The 19,664-nt window shown below is 38.6% G+C and overlaps 1 long non-coding RNA gene across 3 annotated transcripts in view; it reads left to right on the top strand.

The window, feature by feature from the left end:
- The window catches only part of LOC129634029 (uncharacterized), a 130,190-nt gene extending 111,706 nt beyond the window's left edge, over positions 1-18,484 (top strand). The window contains exons 2-5 of one of the 3 annotated variants that reach the window (XR_008705379.1): positions 5,817-6,013; positions 10,224-10,377; positions 11,400-11,460; positions 16,976-18,484. This is a non-coding gene — a long non-coding RNA (uncharacterized LOC129634029). Of the gene's footprint in view, positions 1-5,816; positions 6,014-10,223; positions 10,378-11,399; positions 11,461-12,786; positions 12,957-16,975 lie in introns of those variants that run through there. The other 2 variants (XR_008705380.1, XR_008705378.1) reach the window with 2 other exon arrangements.
- The last annotated feature ends 1,180 nt before the right edge of the window (positions 18,485-19,664 follow it).

The raw sequence follows: 19,664 nt of genomic DNA, 5'->3' as shown, positions 1-19,664 counted from the left end.
GAGTCGGACATAACTGAGTGACTTTCACTTTTGGGCTTCCCTGGTAGCTCAGCTAGTGAAGAATCCACTTGCAATATGGGAGAACTGGGTTCGACGGGAGACCTGGGTTCGGTCTCTGGGTCGGGAAGATTCCCTGGTGAAGGGAACGGCCACCCACTCTAGTATTCTTGCCTGGAGAATTCCATGGCCAAATGAGCCTGGAAGGCTACAGTCCATGTGGTCACAAAGAGTCAGACATGACTAAGTGACTTTCACAAAGGCTATTGGGAAAAATAAGAAAGGCCATAGCAGAATTTACTTTTATCTAATATTTACTATGTTCAGATTTTAAAGGATCTCACAGTCAGAACATATCCTTCATTTATAGTGGTAAAGAAAACAAGAAAGAAAAATGAAGGTTAAGGCTAGGGATTAGGTTTTAGAAGACATGAATAATTATGTTTAATAGCTTCTTGAATATTGTCATTTAAGTCAATGGTTTAATCACTCAGGGGTCTCTATTAAAGGATCTAAAATGTTGGCATTCATACATCTCCAAAAAAAGGTAGAAATAGTCATAATTAGGTAGATATACAACTAAGTACCATGCTCTATCCTTCTAATTTTACATATTTTGGGGTATAGTTCCTACCCATGTCCCCAGAAAACAGAAATCCTGTTGAAAATTGAAACAGGATCTTTCAATTACAAGTAGCAGAATATTCAATTAAAAGTAGCTTAATATAGAGATCATTACCTTATATAATAAGAAGTGTCCTTGTAGGACACTTGCCAATTAAGCTACTAAATCAACCAGATCATCATAGATCAAACTCTCTCTAACACAACCAGGAATCATTTTAGTCTTTAGAGTTGTCCCCTTGTGGTCATAGATCTTGCAGTTCTGGGAAACATCTAGTGAAAGAATAGAGAGAGATTTTTCCTAAGATCTCCTTGTATTGCAGAAGAAAATATTCCCCAGAACTGTCTCAGCAGACTTCCCTTACATCTTCAGTTCAGTTCAGTCGCTCAGTTGTGTCCAACTCTTTAGGACCCCATGGACTGTAGCTCGCCAGCCCTCCCTGCCCATCACCAACTCCTGGACCTTGCTCAAACTCATGTCCATGTCCATTGAGTCAGTGATGCCATCCAACCATCTCACATCCTCTGTCATCCCCTTCTCCTCCCGCCTTCAATTTTTCCCAGCATCAGGATCTTTTCCAATGAGTCAGCTCTTTGCATCAGGTGGCCAAAATATTGGAGCTTCAGCTTCAGCATTAGTCCTTCCAACAAATATTCAGGACTGATTTCCTTTAGGATGGACTGGTTGGATCTCCTTGCAGTCCAAGGGACTCTCAAGATTCTTCTCCAATACCACAGTTCAAAAGCATCAATTCTTTGGTGTTCAGCTTTATTTATAGCCCAACTCTCACATCCATATATGACTACTGGAAAAACCATAGCTTTGACTAGACAGAACTTTGTTTGTCTAGGCAAAGTAAAGTCTCTGCTTTTTAATATGCTGTCTAGATTTGTCATAGTTTTTCTTCCAAGGAGCAAGAGTCTTTTAATTTCATGGCTGCAGTCACCATCTGCAGTGATTTTGGAGCCCAAGAAAATAAAGTCTGTCACTTTTTCCATTGTTTCCCCATCTATTTGCCATGAAGTGATGGGACCAGATGCCATTGTCTTTAATTTTCTGAATGTTGAGTTTTAAGCTAACATTTTCACTTTCCTCTTTCACTTTCATCTAGAGGCTCTTTAGTTCTTCTTCACTTTCTGCCATAAGGGTGGTGTCATCTGCGTATCTGAGGTTACTGATATTTCTCTCTGAAATCTTGATTCCAGCTTGTGCTTCATCCAGCCCAGCATTTCTCATGATGTACTCTGCATATAAGTTAAATAAGCAGGATGACAATATACGGCCTTGACATACTCCTTTCCTTATTTGGAACCAGTCTGTTATTCCATGTCCAGTTCTAACTGTTGCTTCTTCACCTGCATACAGATTTCTCAGGAGGCAGGTCAGGTGGTCTGGTATTTCCATCTCTTTCAGAATTTTCCACAGTTTATTGTGATCCACACAGTCAAAGGCTTTCAATAAAGCAGAAATACATGTTTTTCCAGAACTCTTGCTTTTTCAGTGATCCAATGGGTGTTGGTAATTTGATCTCTGGTTCCTCTGCTTTTTCTAAATCCAGCTTGAACCTTACATCTTATTGGGCAGAATTGAGTCATATGCCCAAGCTAGCTACTGGTAAAGTACACTGATTGATCTAACCCAATCAATACTCCCAAGCAACTCTTAGGTGCATTAATTCTATGAGCAAGGAAATGAAGGGCGTGGCCATGAAAAAGGCAATCTGTATGGTCCATCATAGCTGCATCTACCCAGAAGGGTTTTTCCCTCTGGTTCACATCCTATGGACTAAGTTATGTATAGATACAGGGCCTGAAGTAGTCTATCTCTACATTGTACATCTCTCTAGAGGGAAAAATACAAAACAAAAATAAAAACAAAAAACCCTGAACCAAATTTCAAGAAACTTGGAATGGGACAAGAACGACTTCAATTTTTTTGCAAATTAGCTGATATTTGTGAAACATCTGAGATAAATTAATAGTGAAGCACAAGAATGAGAGGCTATGAATTCTTGCTGCTAAGGCCCACTAGGCTGCCTTGATGCTCACTTCCAGAACTCTGAGTACTCAGCATTTTCTGTATTTCCATGAGAAATCTTACATCCCTGTCTACAATAACCTCCTTTTCTCCAATACCTACATCCAGAAATGTATGCTACATCTTTATTTGAGCTAGTTGTGAATTGTGTTTTCATTTCTTGCAACACAAATTTTCACCACCTTCAATAAAAAACAGTTACCTGCAAAAGAATGTGGGACATAGAGATTTGATGATCGGGTCTATGGGAACAATGAGACATGCTTCCATATTCCAGGATGGGAAAATAATAATCCATGATATACAGAGGAAAATGTTCTCATGAGGCAAACTATGGAGAGGATGGGGAAGCACATGAATAAAGCTTAGTCTTAGAATACCTGATTATGTGTATTCAGAAACAGAGTCTTTATGTAACCTAGATGCAGGAAGACTTCTTTCTGCAGCCAACATGCTGAAGCTGCTTAAAGATAAGGTCAGAACATCATCTTAGAAGATTTCAAATTGTAATTAATTTCCTAGAAGTGCCAGTTTCCATGATAAAGGTTTAAACACAGATTACAAGAGATTTTGACAATTAAAATAGGAATATTTGAGAGAAATCAGGTATGCCAGAGGAGTTGACAACACTGTTCTTGCCATGCAACACTCAGTCTCTTGTTCTTTGGTTAACAGCACCTTGATTTCCTTTTGAGGGGGATAGTCAGGTAAGGTGCCTTGTATTACCTTAGATAAGGGTGGCATATGACCCAAGCTAAACTGATCAGGCTTTCCATCTTGGCTTTAGATCTTGAATTGAGTGACCAGAGTTGAAACAAATGCATTGAAATAAATGATCCAAAACCACAGATTTTTCACCAATGCTAGTTACTAAATCTCCAGAGCTGCTCTGGCTCTTGCCATTTCTCAGCCAGAATTTGAAGCTTTGCTTTTGATTTGAGGAGGTGACCATATACTTCAATGAGTTATCTATTTGCTTAAGTTGGCTTATAGTAGATCAAATAAAGTTGTTTGGAACAGGGCAGTGCAACCAACGTGGAGAGAAGTGGATGGATTCTTGATATTTTTATGTATAATCTACAATATTCTGTGATTGGTTATATTTGGAGGTAGAGAGAGAAAGGAATTCAACATCCCTTTCAGGCTTGAGCAAATGGTAGTGAGTTATTGAAATAGTGAATAAGGAATGAGAAATAAGTCTACTGAAAATATTATGAGTTTAGTGATAGACATATTGAGTTGTGGTGTCTTTGCCAAAATCAGTAGGTAGTAGGCCATATATGGTCTGCATTTTAGTGGAGGTTTAGAATTGGAATTTTTGGCAGCTGCCAGAATCCTCCTATTACCCACAACTCCTTGACTTTTAAGATAAGGGCTAACATGGTGGTAAGAGTCAAATGAATGATCTCTGAAATCTCCATTCTTAACAAGTTGAATGCTGCATTAAAAAGCATAAAACAAGACAAAACAAAAAACCTAGAGCATTGTAGAAATTGCTGCTGATTTCTAATTTCTGCTAATGAAAGACCTTAGAAATGAATGCATGTTGTATCAGTTAAATATTTACAAAAATAAAGCAATATAATAAATAACCACAAAACCTCAGTGTCAGGTAACAATAATTTCTTTAGATAAAAAATAATTTATTTAACTCAGTTGATGTTAACTCGTATTATTTAAGAAAACATGTGGATCAGCTGGGTTTTCCTGATAGCTCAGCTGTAAAGAATCTACCTACAATGCAGGAGATGTGGTTTCGACCCCTGAGCTGGGAAGATCTCCCAGAGGAGGAAATGGCAATCCACTCCAGTATTCTTGCCTGCAAAATTCCATGGACAGAGGAGCCTGGCGGGCTACAGTCCATGGGATTACAAAGAGTCAGACAAGACTGAGCGACTGAACATGCACTTGGATCAACTAGGTGACTCTGTTAATTCGGGCTAAGGTCACTCACATGTCTGGGTGGCATGGCTGCTGACTAATCTAGGAAAGCCTAACCTGAGATGACTGGGGAAACTCAACTCTGTTCTGTGTTACCTCATCCTCAAGTTGACTAATGCAGGCATATTTTCTTGGAAAAGACCAAGAGAGAAAGTAAGCAGAACACACAAGGTCTCTTGAAATCTATGTCCAAAGCTGGGACACCATCACTTCCACCACATTCTACTGGCCAAAGTAATTCACAAGAGCATTCCAGATCCATGGGGTGGGGAAAAAAAAAGACTATATACTTCTAGTTAGAATTATAAAGTCATATGGCAAAGGAAGAGGATAGATACAGGGTGGGATGGAGTATCAGGACTATTATGTAAAAAATCAATCTATTGCATATGGTGTTTCTATCACCTTCCTGTTCAATTCATGTTGGCTAGTACACAAAGTGAAAGAGGAGAGTGAAAAAGTTGGCTTAAAGCTCAACATTCAGAAAACTAAGATCATGGCATACAGTCCCATCACTTCATGGCAAATAGATGGGGAAACTGTGGAAACAGTGGCTGACTTTATTTTTCTGGGCTCCAAAATCACTGCAGATGGTGATTACAGCCATGAAATTAAAAGAGGCTTAGTCCTTGGAAGGAAAGTTATGACCAACCTAGACAGCATATTGAAAAGCAGAGACATTACTTTGCCAACAAAGGTCCATCTAGTCAAGGCTATGGTTTTTCCAGTGGTCATGTATGGTTGTGAGAGTTGGACTATAAAGAAAGCTGAGTGCCGAAGAATTGATGCTTTTGAACTGTGGTGTTGGAGAAGACTCTTGAGAGTCCTTTGGACTGCAAGGAGATCCAACCAGTCCATCCTAAAGGAGATCAGTCCTGAATATTCATTGGAAGGACTGATGCTGAAGCTGAAACTCCAATACTTTGGCCACCTGATGCGAAGAACTGACTCATGTGAAAAAACCCTGATGCTGGGAAAGTTTGAAGGCAGGAGAAGGGGACGACAGAGGATGAGATGGTTGGTATCACCGACTCGATGGACATGAGTTTGAGCAAACTCCAGGACAGGGAAGCCTGGTATGCTGCAGTCCATGGGGTCGCAAAGGGTTGGACATGACTGAGCAACTGAACTGAGCACAGTTTTGTTTGTATCCATCAATCCTAAAAGTTTGCCTTCACTTGGCAGGGTAGATTAATACTATTATTGTGCTTTCCAGGGAGAAGTCAACTTCGTAATGGAGTCTATGACACAATGTAATTAATGAAGTCCTTGACTCCCCTAACACATCCTACTATTGCACATGATACAAGTTTACTGTAATAATGATGCTAATGTTGATCATCTCTGAAGGGCAAAAATTGAATTCATCTGTCTTGGTAAATTATGTGTCTAGAATGATGAAAACGAGAAGAGGTAAGTCTGACAAAACACAGGGTGCTGATACCTTGCTAGTTGATCGTGGCTCCTTGGTTTTAATAGTTTGAAGGATATTAGAATATTCTCTTCAAAACAGGGATATAAGTTGTATAAATTGGATGCCATCTGACATATTCACCCAGTTAATCAGGCCTAGCAGCATGTTATTTTCAAGTGGGAGTGGTATTTTGTAAGTTAGAATGTCTAAGACTATGAATAACAGGGTATCTTAACTCAACTTGGCCTGAGCAATAAGGAAGTTATCATCTCACATGGGAAGCTTACATGGGTAGAGGCTCCAAGCTCTGCTTCTCTGTGGTTCTTTTAATTCAACCTCCTTCCTGTGTCACCATCTTGAGACTTACAGCTTGATAGATGCAGCAGCATTTGATGTCAAAGACAGACATTTTCTAGAGATATAAAAAGCAGATACTTTTTACTGGTATCTCCTAAAGGAAAGGAAATATTTTCCAGAAGTCTTCATGTTGTTGCTTTTGCTATTCAGTCGCTAAGGTCGTGTCTGACTCTTTGCAACCCCTTGGACTGTAGCCCACCAGGCTTCCCTGTCCTTCATAAAGCAATCAGAAAATCCTCTAAAATTGAAAGTTTTTGGTGAAACTTTAGGCGAAGTTTTAGGTAAACCTTCACTCTGATGAAGCTTTAGGTGTAATTGTAATTGGATGGTTATAGACCTATGAGCAACTTGGTGTAGATTTTTTTTTAAATCTATTTGGACCCATTCCCATACTGCCCAACAAGCTAAGAATTACTATTCTTAATGTATATCAATACAAGAAAGTCTGCATTCTCAGAGAATGGGACATGCACTTTGTTCCTAGTGTGTAAAAAGCAGAATATAAGCTTCAGGGGAGCAGAACCATGCCTGTTTTAGTCATGGTACCCAACAAGCACTCAAAAATTGCTGCCTGAAAAGATGAGGACCCAATGGAATTTCTGCAAAAGGAAGCTGAAGTTTGTCATCCACTTTAGAAAGTTATATGAAGCCTGACTTTCTTGTATTAATATACATTAAGGATAAGTACTTCTTAGCTTATTGGGTAGTAAGGGACAGGGCCCATACAAAAAAAAAAACAAAAAAAAAAACTTTATCAAGTTGCTCAGAGGTATATACCTGCCCAATTACAATTTTACCTAAAGCTTTATCAGGGTTTTTAAATTTCAGTTTAGAGGATTTTCTGATTGCTCTATGTAACAGCTGGCACTAGTTCTCAGCAGACTCCTAAAATATTGAAACCTCTATTGGGTTTCTTAGTTCAGGCTACAATAGCGAAGTACCATATCATAAACAATAAAAAAATTATTTCTTATAACTCTAGAGGTTGGAAGTCCTTTATCAGAGTCCTGCGTGGTCAGGTTCTGGTGAAAACTCTCTATTGGGTTGTAGACTGCCTTTACGTTCTTGTATCCTTATGTGGTGGAGAGAGGGCAAGAGAGCTCTCTAAGGGCACTAATTATGAATTTGGGGGGGATCATAAATATTCATTTCATAATATTGGGATATACCTGTGTTATTGTGCAAAGGGAAAGTTATCTTCTTAAACAGATCCATAAGCAGTATTTCCATGGTTCTCTATCTAGAACACATTATATAAATAGCCCACACCCATCCTCTAAGCTCTAGACTTGTATGTCCACCAGCATACATTAGTTCATAGATGCCTTAACCTTCCTCAAACTCATCGTGTCCAAAACTAAGCTCATAGTCTCCACTTTATTTCCATACTCACTGTCTTAATGCATCACTTAGCCCCCCAGAACTCATCATCGTCTTACTTCCCTCTGTACTTACACCTCATTACACAATCCTTCATCTCCACATATCATCACTCTGTTAACCACCATAACTTATCACCTTGCTCCTAGACTTTCCCAGGATCCACATCCCTTCTTAGTCTACTTTCAGAGGGACATTTTAGAAACACAAGTGTAGTCATGTTCATGCCCCTGTTCAAAACACTTTTGTGGATTCCTTCTGCTTAGAAGATCTAGAATATACATTCTTAAGATGCCTATAAGGCCCTGCAAGGCCTTATCTCGACTTACCTTTCTGGTTTCATGCTACCACTCCTTCCCTCCCTCCTTCCAGCCCAGCCCACTATTATTTCCAAACAAGAGTCCCTTCCATTGTGGAAGGGCCAATCACTGGTCTTCAGTAGGATAAAGTACATTCTCTGCCCAACTTCCTTTTTAAGATCTTCACTATGGACTTAATGACTGCCTTATACACACAATAATATCGTACCTAAATTACCTCCATTAAGATGTTCTCTCCACGGTGAAAGAAATGAAGAAATACATTGGCATTCATGGATTTATCCATCTAATCTGATGCCCAATAATCCTCTAACATCTGATTGGTTATTCTTTTCATTTCTTTTTCTTACATATCCATTCATTATTTTCACCCATTTAAGCATCAGCAGTATATTTTAATAGTTTTTGATAAAGTTTTTTACAAAATATATTGCTTTTTGTCTCATTGATATTAATAATACTAAATATTTTCTTCATCCTCCAATGTTGTCAAAATGTGCTAAAAATATGCTGAATTATAATTTAGCAAGGCCTTCAGACACTAATACGACTCCCTAGGTTATCTTCCTCAGCTCCAAATGATGCCAGAGCACTGTTGTATTCCTTTTTTCCCTATGGTCTCTTCTTTCAACAGCCATTTATCTTACTATCAGTGTGTGTTTTCCTGTTTCCCATTGGCTGCCATTTGTTTCAAGCTATTCTAAGTGAATACAATGTCTTGGCTTCAAAACTTTCTTATAAGTAAAATCTTACATTTTACATCTTTCCTTTGAGCTGAAAGGTTTAATTCGTCATTTTTTTCTGGTTTCAGCCTCTTTCCTGGATAATTAAATTTGTGGTAGACTGATCTGCAAATAAATCAAGCATAAAATAATACTTTTATTTCCTTACCCATCACACATCTCTCTAAGGTTGGCACGACATAAAGCTATATACTTTATATTGTGGGAACCACCATAAAATGTGATTATCTCTGAATAATTTGAATGCTTTTTTCATTTGTGTGTATATTTTAGGATTAAAAAAAAAAACAAATTCCAGGCAAATCAAATGCTGTTAGTGTCCTATTTATGCCATGATGACACATTTCTCTTTGTAAAATTCCATTCACTATAGTAAGATGTTTATATCGAATAACTTCCTGATGACCGGAAAGAGTTCAAATAGCTTTAAAGATGATCACATGACATCAAAAGATGTCTTGTGAGGCAAGAGCTCTCTGGCTCACTGACTTGGTTTTGAAATAATAAGCATTAGGATCTTAAGTGAGAAAAACATCTGATCGTTGGTAGAGGGGTTATGAAAATGAAGCACAGATGTGTGCACACCATCTTATTGATACTTACATTTATAGTAGCCCTGAAATTTTAGGAATGGTACATGTGCAAACGGGTGAGAAAGGAGTGGCGGGGATTCTGTGTATTTGTTTTCAGGGTAGTGTAACCACTCACACTACTCAGCGTGTTTTAGCTTGGTCTCGCATCCTGTACTTTTCTTGGTCTCTCATCCTTCTTTCTTTTGTCCTCTTCTCTCCTTAACTTTCCCATCATCACTTTTCTCTTCCTCTTCTTTTATTTAACAACCATTGGCCCTCTCCAAAATGTAAATTAATTTGTGGACAAATTATAGTTATGCTTGGAGGAAACAGGATAAAAACATTTGGCTCCTTCTTCCTATCTCAAGTCCTGGTTATCCCTACTGTGGTTTAATTTCATTTCTAGGATTTGGATCAATAAATTTGTAGGAAACACAAAGCCAGTTTTCTCAGTTTATTGACCTTCTGTTGAAAGCAGACACAATTTAGCCAACATCTGGACAATATTTGTCAAGGCCAAGTATAACCCAAATCCAGGCCAGAGAATGAGTTGGTGCATTTGTTAGTTAAGCCATTTGATGGGTTTATAAATAAGATTAAAAAATAAAAATAAAAAAGCCAGCTGCTTTTAGTCCCATGCTTGGTTTATTTTCAGCAAGGCACTGATATTCAGGGTGAACTGACATGCATACACCACCTTTTCTTTCTTTTTGTACCTAGAGGATGCTCTTGAACCCAAGTTTCTCTTTCCGACTAAACCACTTACTGTCTTGGACATTGGCCAGGTTCGGCAGCTGCCTTATCTCTTTCACATGTTCGCTTTCTATTTATTTACAGGAACCATTATAGATTGTCACACTCTCAGATTGACCTGGTAGAGGTGATAAATGGAGGGCCTTTTGGCTGCATTCAATAACTTGGATTTGCTATGGAGGGCAAATGGGAATCAAGGAACAAATTGTTGGAAAGATGCAAGCATGAATTATAAAAGGTCAGTCAAGGGGAGATTGGGGTTATTTATCTACAAGGCAAACAGTGCCTGGATCTTCAAGATAGTGCCAAGTATATATAACGTAAGTGACAAAAAGGGAGGCATTATTCTTGGAATTTGAAGCTCTTTAAAGGTAATACTATATTCAAATTCCTCATTTGTACAGTTGAACATGAAAGATTTCTCGGTGTTATGGGCAGAGGTTGAATGGCACCTGACCCGGGCAGGGGGTGGGGGGGAACCTTGTCATTATATTGTTGAATGAATGTATTCTATTACCTTCTTTGTGACATTTACACTCAAATAAATATGTGAGGAAATAGATTTCTTGTGGATATAAAGTTAACATTAGCCACGAATTGACTAAAGTGATGCTTAAAATCCCTTTTGTATCTTTCTGTGGTCCCCGATTTAATTTTTTTCAAAATCAATTTATTCAGTATGATTAGTTATATAATTTGCCTAGTTGTTTAACTTCTGTCTTTCTCCTAAGAAGTATATGTATGTGTGTATAAGTTACACATACTTAACCAGACTTTGGAGAGAAGGTTCATGAAAATGCTTTCCCATCAAAACCCACTGTGGTAACACACCTTGAGAAGGAGCCAGATTTCTCATCTTTAGAGATGAAAGGAGTACAAAGGTTTGCTCTGAAGGGGAATTGCTGATTCTCCTTTCAGCTTGGCCAGTACGACCACGTCATCAGATATCACTGAAAGGTGAAATTTTTAAAACTCATTTGCAGTTTGCTTTCAAGTCTGCTAGGTCAAAATTTTAGACGAAGGTTTGCAAAGCTAACTGGCTATTAATTCCTTTGATCAGAATCTAATCAAGGGGTTGTAAAACAAAAAACCACTAAAGTACCCAAAGGAAGGATTTGATTATTGGGCAGTGCCCTGGTGCATGACCTTTTCTTTACCTTTTCCTCTTGGTCATCTTAAATAGATACACATTATTCTTTCAAAGTCTCCACAGTGACTGATTTGGTTTTTATCTATTCTAAAAATATTCTCTCTCAACAGAGGCCTAATTCTCATATTAAAGAAAACTGCAGAATAAAATGGCATTAATCTATTTCTTTGGGTAAGCAATTTTCTAACAGTGTATGAGCTCTTTACAACATTTTATGAGTATGAGTACCTTTATATTTACTTCTTCAAGAGCAAATGAAAATCTATTAATGAAAGAATTTGGTTAATAAATCAGTGAAACCTCAAGAAAATTCACATCCCTTTCTCAACATCTAAAGCTGGAAAAATGTACTGTAGTACAGTACTTGGGTTTCTGAAATATTATTTGCCAGTCATTAAAATTCAGGCTGGTGGTTTTTAAAATGTCTAATTCTATGTTTCTTCTAGCCACGTTTATTGCTTGTCTAAACTTCTTTTCAAATTGGTAATCTCGATTACACTTCTTTGAATTTAACTGAAGACAAAATAGCTTGCTTTTGGATGTCTCCATGTAATTACAATTTAATTTTGTCTGGTTGATATGCTAAAGATAATGGCTTCTATTTTGCAAAATGCGACCTAGCTACACGCAACACCACTGCCAGAGCCTACTTCAGATGCAGGAGCCAACTGTTCTCTCATTCCTGCAGAGTTAAGGCTTTCAGATTTTGGCGACATTTCCACGCTTGAGCGGAATGAAAATTTCTCTTGGTCTCTATAAAACTCCAGTCTCCCGACTCAGTGATGTGCATTGGGGAACAGGAGCGGGTTGCTGAGCTCCAGTTGCCTTCAAAACTGGAAATGAGGCTGGCGGACACTTGACTTTTCTACCCTTTCAATCTCTGTCCAATAAGAATATTGCCACTGCGCATGCCTCATCTTGGTCGTAAACAGGGATTTTGGAAGATAGTTACTTGACCGCTCCTACTAAATGTTAATATTACCATACCCTCTCAGAGAAGAGGGTAATGTTCCAGTCTGAAATGTTCAATCTTTTTCTCACCTGAGACCTTCATGGTCTTTTCTTACTGTTAACATTGTCGATCTTATATGGCTTTTTGATTTTTACCATCCGGATTATCCTTGCCCGTGGAACACATAGGCCTTGTATATTGGTGTAGAAACTGATGATTTCATTTGGAAGGCAGAGCAGCCGTGTCTGTCAGGCAGTGCAGGGCTCGGCAGTGTCATAGAAAAGGCACTGTTTCCCCTGCAAGAGTCAGAAGATGGGAGTTCTAATTTGTGATCTGTCAGTTGACTCTGAGGCTTTAGGCAAGTGTCTTCACCTCTCTGGCTATGACATTGCCTCAATTAAATTAACTCCAAAAATTGCTTCCATAAATTTGCCTGATTGATTCTGGAGGGAATTAAAAATAATCATATGCTGACTCATTTTGGATCTTTCTTACTGATTTGTGTTTTCTCTCCTTTTTCCTCCTCCCCTTAATGTCTTCTTGAGGTGATTGCAAAAGAGGGAGCAAGGTAGCAAAGGGAAGTTGATGAAGTTAGTTAATAAGAGAGCGAACATACGTATTGAAATGTGCAAGTGGACACATTTGAAAATTTCCATTACCTTGAGGAGAAATTCCACGGATTCTTTTAAATTCACGTGCATGGATAGTAAAGACACAGGATGATCAAAAGGTAAAATACCTTTCTTGAGATCTTAGTCAAATATCCAGAGAGAGAACCATATGTACAGCCTGCCCAAGGAGTGGGGACAAATTGAAACTTCCTTGAAGTATTAATATAAAACAAACCCCAAAAGTATCTTAACAGAGTTTTAATATCTTAAAATTATCCCATCCAATAGAAATTTCTTTAAATTTCATGATTAGTTTAAGAAATAAATAACTTTGGCTAGTCAGTTGGGGTGTACTTTCCTGCTAATGGTCTGTTTTTACACCCCCCCCCAAATTTGTTTATCTTCAGTCATGTATAGATTACAATGAAAACATGAAACCTGGTTTCTGTTTATGTATACCATTTGTAACTTATTACTTAATTTTTCTATAACTGTTGAATGATTCTACTGCTTTTTCATCATTAAATTTGACAGGTGCCAAAATGATAAAAGGGCTAAAAATATGACCCACGTGATAATTGTTTTTGTCACACTAGCTTGACAAACAGTGCAATAAAAATCATGATTTAAAATTCAGCATGGAACTTGTGAAACATGATATCAAGTACTGTATCAAATGCTTGAACATGTTTTTAATTGGCAAAACTTTAATGCCATTAAGAGTTTTGCATATGCTTCAGCTAGCTTTTGTGCAGTTGAGAAAAAAACACCAATACCCATCTGTCACTGTGAGTGGGGCACATATGGTCACAGAAGACCTTAAAATACATCAGATGTGGTTTCTATTCGCCAAGGCACTTCTGCTCCAAAAGGAGTTCAGCCACCTTGATAGAGCTTCAGCTATTAGAAGTTTAATTTTGCCAATTAAAGTTGTTATTTTGCATGTAACTATGACAATTCTGCCTGTATTCCTTTGCTGTGTTATTAATAGTCAGAAGTAAGAATTCTCAGTGTGCATAGACCCTTCTGTTGTAATTCAGATTTCTGAAAACTAAAGGCAGTGACTCGGCTTTCATGTAGATGCCCTCTGGATTGGTTAAGTGATCATTGTTGGCGGGGATGCTTTGTAGATTCCTTCTGTCCTTTCTGGAACTGCCCTAGTTTGACTTCCAAAGGCAAGTGAAAAGGGAAGTTGAGTCAATATTCCAAACATTTAAAGCCCAAAATACAAATGTGCAAAAATAGAGATTTTTCTGACATGGGAAGGAAGTTGCATAATCAAGTCTCATTTATTTACCTAATGAGGGACTTCTCTATGGCAGGCACACTGCTATATACCAGAGATACAAAAGATAGACCCCTGGCACCTACCTTCAAGAACATGTGAAAAAATCTAGTGACGAGGGGCAGATACAGAAACAGTGCAGTGTAAATCCCATTATACAGGTACCCAGAGGATGGCGTGGGAACACAGTAGAAGAATGATTCTTAGGGCAAAAGTCAGAGAAGATATGAAAGAGAAGGAAAAATAGGAAATTACTGTTAAGGCACATAGGGAGAAATGCTGCTAAAGTCAACAGGAAGGACACACGTAAAGACAGACTTGGGAAAGAGTGTGCAGAATTTGTGGAATTGTAAGTAGTCCAGTGCGGTTAGGAAATTGAGAGGATTATGAGGAAGGATGGGCTGAAAAGAAAGCAGAGACTAGACCACAGAAACTTTTCTGTTTCTGAATTTGGAACTGTATCCCAAAGATATTAAGAATCTTTAAAGCATCCTTGAGTAGCCAAAGGGCATAGTCACGTTTCTACATTGTAAAAAGCACTCTGATTTACAATTGAAAGGAGTTGGGATTAGAGGCAGTGAATTTATTTTCAGGGGAGTAAGAGGCAGTGGCATTAGAGTGACAGAAGAGAGCATAGATCAGGAAAAAAACAAAAAAAAAAACAATTAGATTATGGAATCTATGGGACTCAGACTTATCCTGATTTCTCTACTAGTTGAGTTTTCCATGTAATGTTTGATACTCTCTTTGTTTGCTGTGTCAGCATACCCCTCCCCCACCTCCGTCACCCACCCCATGTCTGGTTAATACAGGGAAATAGAAGGTGGAAAATTGACATTGTGTGTATTCAGATATTCTATAAGCTTGTACAAAGTGAAGAAGAAATGGAGAATTTATCAGTTCAGTTCAGTCGCTCAGTCGTGTCTGATTCGTGGCCACCCCATGAATTGCAGCACGCCAGGCCTCCCTGTCCATCACCAACTCCCAGAGTACACTCAGACTCATGTCCATTGAGTCAATGATGCCATCCAGCCATCTCATCCTCTGTCATCCCCTTCTCCTCCTGCCCCCAATCCCTCCCAGTATCAGAGTCTTTTCCAATGAGTCAACTCTTCACATGAGGTGGCCAAAGTACTGGAGTTTCAGCTTTAGCATCATTCTTTCCAAAGAAATCCCAGGGCTGATCTCCTTCAGAATGGACTGGTTGGATCTCCTTGCAGTCCAAGGGACTCTCAAGAGTTTTCTCCAACGCCACAGTTCAAAAGCATCAATTCTTTGGCACTCAGCTTTCTTCACAGTCCCACTCTCACATCCATACATGACCACAGGAAAAACCATAGCCTTGACTAGATGAACCTTTGTTGGCAAAGTAATGTCTCTGCTTTTGAATATGCTCTCTAGGTTGGTCATAACTTTTCTTCCAAGGAGAAAGAGTCTTTTACTTTCATGGCTGCAGTCACCATCTGCAGTGATTTTGGAGCCCCCAAAAATAAAGTCTGATACTGTTTCCACTGTTTGCCCATCTATTTCCCATAAAGTGATGGGACCAGATGCCATTGTCTTAGTTTTCTGAATGTTGAGCTTTAAGCCAACTTTTTCACTCTCCTCTTTCACTTTCATCAAGAAGCTTTTTAGTTCCTCTTCACTTTCTGCCTTAAGGGTGGTGTCATCTGCATATCTGAGGTTATTGATATTTCTCCTGGCAATCTTGATTCCAGCTTGTGCTTCTTCCAGCCCAGCGTTTCTCATGATGTACTCTGCATAAAAGTTAAATAAGCAGGGTGACAATATACAGCCTTGATGTACTCCTCTTCCTATTTGGAACCAGTCTGTTGTTCCATGCCCAGTTCTAACTGTTGCTTCCTGACCTGTATATAGGTTTCTCAAGAGGCAGGTCAGGTGGTCTGGTACTCCCATCTCTTGAAGAATTTTCCACAGTTTATTGTGATCCACACAGTCAAAGGCTTTGACATAGTCAATAAAGCAGAAATTGATGTTTTTCTGGACCTCTCTTGCTTTTTCCATGATCCAGTAGATGTTGGCAATTTGATCTCTGGTTCTTCTGCCTTTTCTAAAACCAGCTTGAACATCTGGAAGTTCACGGTTCATGTATTGCTGAAGCCTGGCTTGGAGAGTTTTGAGCATTACTTTACTAGCATGTGAGATGAGTGCAATTTTGTGGTAGTTTGAGCATTCTTTGGCATTGCCTTTCTTTGGGATTGGAATGAAAACTGACCTTTTCCAGTCCTGTGGCCACTGCTGAACTTTCCAAATTTGCTGGCATATTGAGTACAGTACTTTCATAGCATTATCTTCCAGGATTTGAAATAGCTCAACTGAAATTCCATCACCTCCACTAGCTTTGTTTGTAGTGATACTTTCTAAGGCCCACTTGACTTCACATTCCAGGATGTCTGGCTCTAGGTGAGTGATCACACCATCATGATTATCTTGGTCATGAAGATTTTTTTTGTACAGTTCTGTGTGTTCTTGCCACCTCTTCTTAATATCTTCTGCTTCTGTTAGGTCCATACCATTTCTGTCCTTTATCGAGCCCATCTTTGCATGAAATGTTCCCTTGGTATCTCTAATTTTCTTGAAGAGATCTCTAGTCTTTCCCATTCTGTTGTTTTCCTCTATTTCTTCACATTGATCACTGAGGAAGGCTTTCTTATCTCTCCTTGCTAATCTTTGGAGAATGTATAACTAGTGCTATATTTTAGTTGCACATGAGAAAGGATCCTTGATATTTATATTTTTCTAGCTGTTTTGTAGCAAATTAAGGATGAAACCATCATAATCCTCTCTAACTCATTATTCCTTTTGATGGTTTTAAAGTTCTATTAAGATAGGAGGAGCCAAGATGGCGGAGGAGTAGGATGGGGAGAACACTTTCTCCCCCACAAATGCATCAAAAGAGCATTTAAACGTCGAGTAAATTCCACAAAACAACTTCTGAATGCTGGCAGAGGACATCAGGCACCCAGAAAAGCAACCCAACTCTTTGAAAGGAGGTAGGAAAAAATATAAAAGACAAAAAAGAGACAAAAGAGGGAGGGACGGAGTTCCGTCCCGGGAAGGGAGTCTTAAAGAGAGAAGTTTCCAAACACCAGGAAACCTTCTCACTGCCGAATCTGTGCCAAGCTTTGGAAGCACAGAGGGCAACATAAAAGGGAGAAAAAAAATAAATAAACAATTAAAAATCGCAGATTGTGAACCCTACGGTAACTCCCCCAGCGGAGAAGCACCACAGATGCCTGCACACGGCATTAGCAAGCGGGGGCTGTGCAGGGAAGCGTGGCGCGGGCTGTGTCCCTTAGAGTAAGAATCTGGCCCGAATGTCCTGAGCGCTATCTGAGCGAAATAATTTGGGCTAGCAAACCAGATTGTGGGATATCTACCACGCGAAAAGCCAGGCCTAACCTAAGACACGGCCAGGCCCGCGCATGGAACAAAGGACTGAACAGAGATAGCCGGCTTCAGACCTTCCCCCTCCGGTGACAGGCAGCCAGAGCCGGAAGGGGGCAATCGCAGCCCCAGAGAGACACTATCTATAAAACTGTAAGCAGGCTTCTTTGCTAACTAAAACTTCTTGGGGGTCTGGACGGTCAACATCTGCCTGAGAAGGTGCACCGGTTTTACACCCAGATAACCGAGCGGCGGGGAGGCGATAAGTCGCAGCATTGGCGCCTGCCAAACACCTCATCACCTGAGCTGCTCTGACCTGGGAAGAGCACAAAAAGCAGGCCCAACCGAGTCTGCGCCTCTGAGGACTACCCGAGTGCCTGAACCTGAGCGGCTTGGACCTGGGAGCTCAGTCCAGGGCCGGCCTCTGATTGTTCCCGGCGGAACAACCTAGAGCCCGAGCAGTGTGGGCAGGGAGGATACACGCGCCGTGAGCAGGGGCAGACCCAGTGTGGCTGAGGCACTGCGAGCGCACGCCAGTGTTATCTGTTTGCAGCATCCCTCCCTCCCTCCCCACAGCGCGGCTGAACAAGTGAGCCTAAAAAAAAAAAAAAAAAAAAATAGTGTCCTCAACCGTCCCCTTTGTGTCCGGGCGGGAACCAGACACTGAAGAGACCAGCAAACAGAAGAAGCTATAACAGAGGGAAACGCCTTGGAAGCTACAGGCCATAGATTAAAACCCTGTGGTTACTACGGACTACATAGGAAGGGGCCTATAGATCTTGAGAAATATAAGTCGGACCAAGGAACTAGCCAAAAATGAACTGAACCCACAATACTCACAACAAAACCAGAGAAAGACCTAGATATATTTTTACTATTTTTACGATCAATCTTTCTTTCTTTTTTTTTTAAATTTTTTTAAAAAAATTTTAAGTCCTCTATTGTCCTTTAATTTTCACTTTTATAACCTATTACTTTGCAAAACAAAAAAAAGACCCTATTTTTTTTTTCTTCTTCAGCAAACTTCATATATATATTTTATAATTTTTTGACCGTGTTTTGTTTTTTTTTTCTTTTTCTTCTTTTCTTTAACATTGTATTTTTGAAATTCCAAACTCTACTCTAGATTTTTAATTTTAGCCTTTTGGTATATGTTATCAATTTTGTACCTATAGTTTTTTTTATAATTTCTGTGACTTTTTTTTTTTCCTCTGTTTCTTTCTCTTCTTCTTTTATATAACATCGTATATCTGCAATTCCAAACTCTACTCAAGATTTTTAATTTATGCTTTTTGGTATTTGATATCAATTTTGTACCTGTATTTTCTTTATAATTTTTGCGACATTGTTTTTGTTGGTTTGTTTGTTTTCTCTCTTTATTTTTCTTCTTCTTTTTTTTAACATTGTATTTTTGAAACTCCAAACTCTACTCTAGATTTTTAATTTTTGCTTTTTGGTATTAGTTATCAATTTTGTACCTGCAGTTTCTTTATAATTTTCGTGACCTTGTTTGTTTTTCTTTGTTCATTTTTTCTCTCTTTCTTTTCCTTCTTCTTTTCTTTAACATCGTATTTTTGAAATTCCAAACTCTACTCTAGATTTTTAATTTTAGCCTTTTGGTATATGTTATCAATTTTGTTCCTATAGTATTTTTTATAATTTCTGTGACTTTTTTTTTTCTTTTTTTTCCCTCTGTGTCTTTCTCTTCTTCTTTTATATAACATCGTATATCTGCAATTCCAAACTCTACTCAAAATTTTTAATTTATGCTTTTTGGTATTTGATATCAATTTTGTACCTGTATTTTCTTTATAATTTTTGTGACATTGTTTTGTTGGTTTGTTTGTTTTCTCTCTTTATTTTTCTTCTTCTTTTTTTTAACATTGTATTTTGAAATTCCAAACTCTACTCTAGATTTTTAATTTTTGCTTTTTGGTATTAGTTATCAATTTTGTACCTGTAGTTTCTTTATAATTTTCGTGACCTTGTTTGTTTTTCTTTGTTCGTTTTTTCTCTCTTTCTTTTCCTTCTTCTTTTCTTTAACATCGTATTTTTGAAATTCCAAACTCTACTCTAGATTTTTAATTTTAGCCTTTTGGTATATGTTATCAATTTTGTA

This window comes from Bubalus kerabau, chromosome 19 (assembly GCF_029407905.1).
Source record: "Bubalus kerabau isolate K-KA32 ecotype Philippines breed swamp buffalo chromosome 19, PCC_UOA_SB_1v2, whole genome shotgun sequence".
NCBI lineage: Eukaryota > Metazoa > Chordata > Mammalia > Artiodactyla > Bovidae > Bubalus > Bubalus kerabau.
Note: the sequence above shows the minus strand (reverse complement) of the source record. Positions and strands in the feature narration are given on the sequence as shown.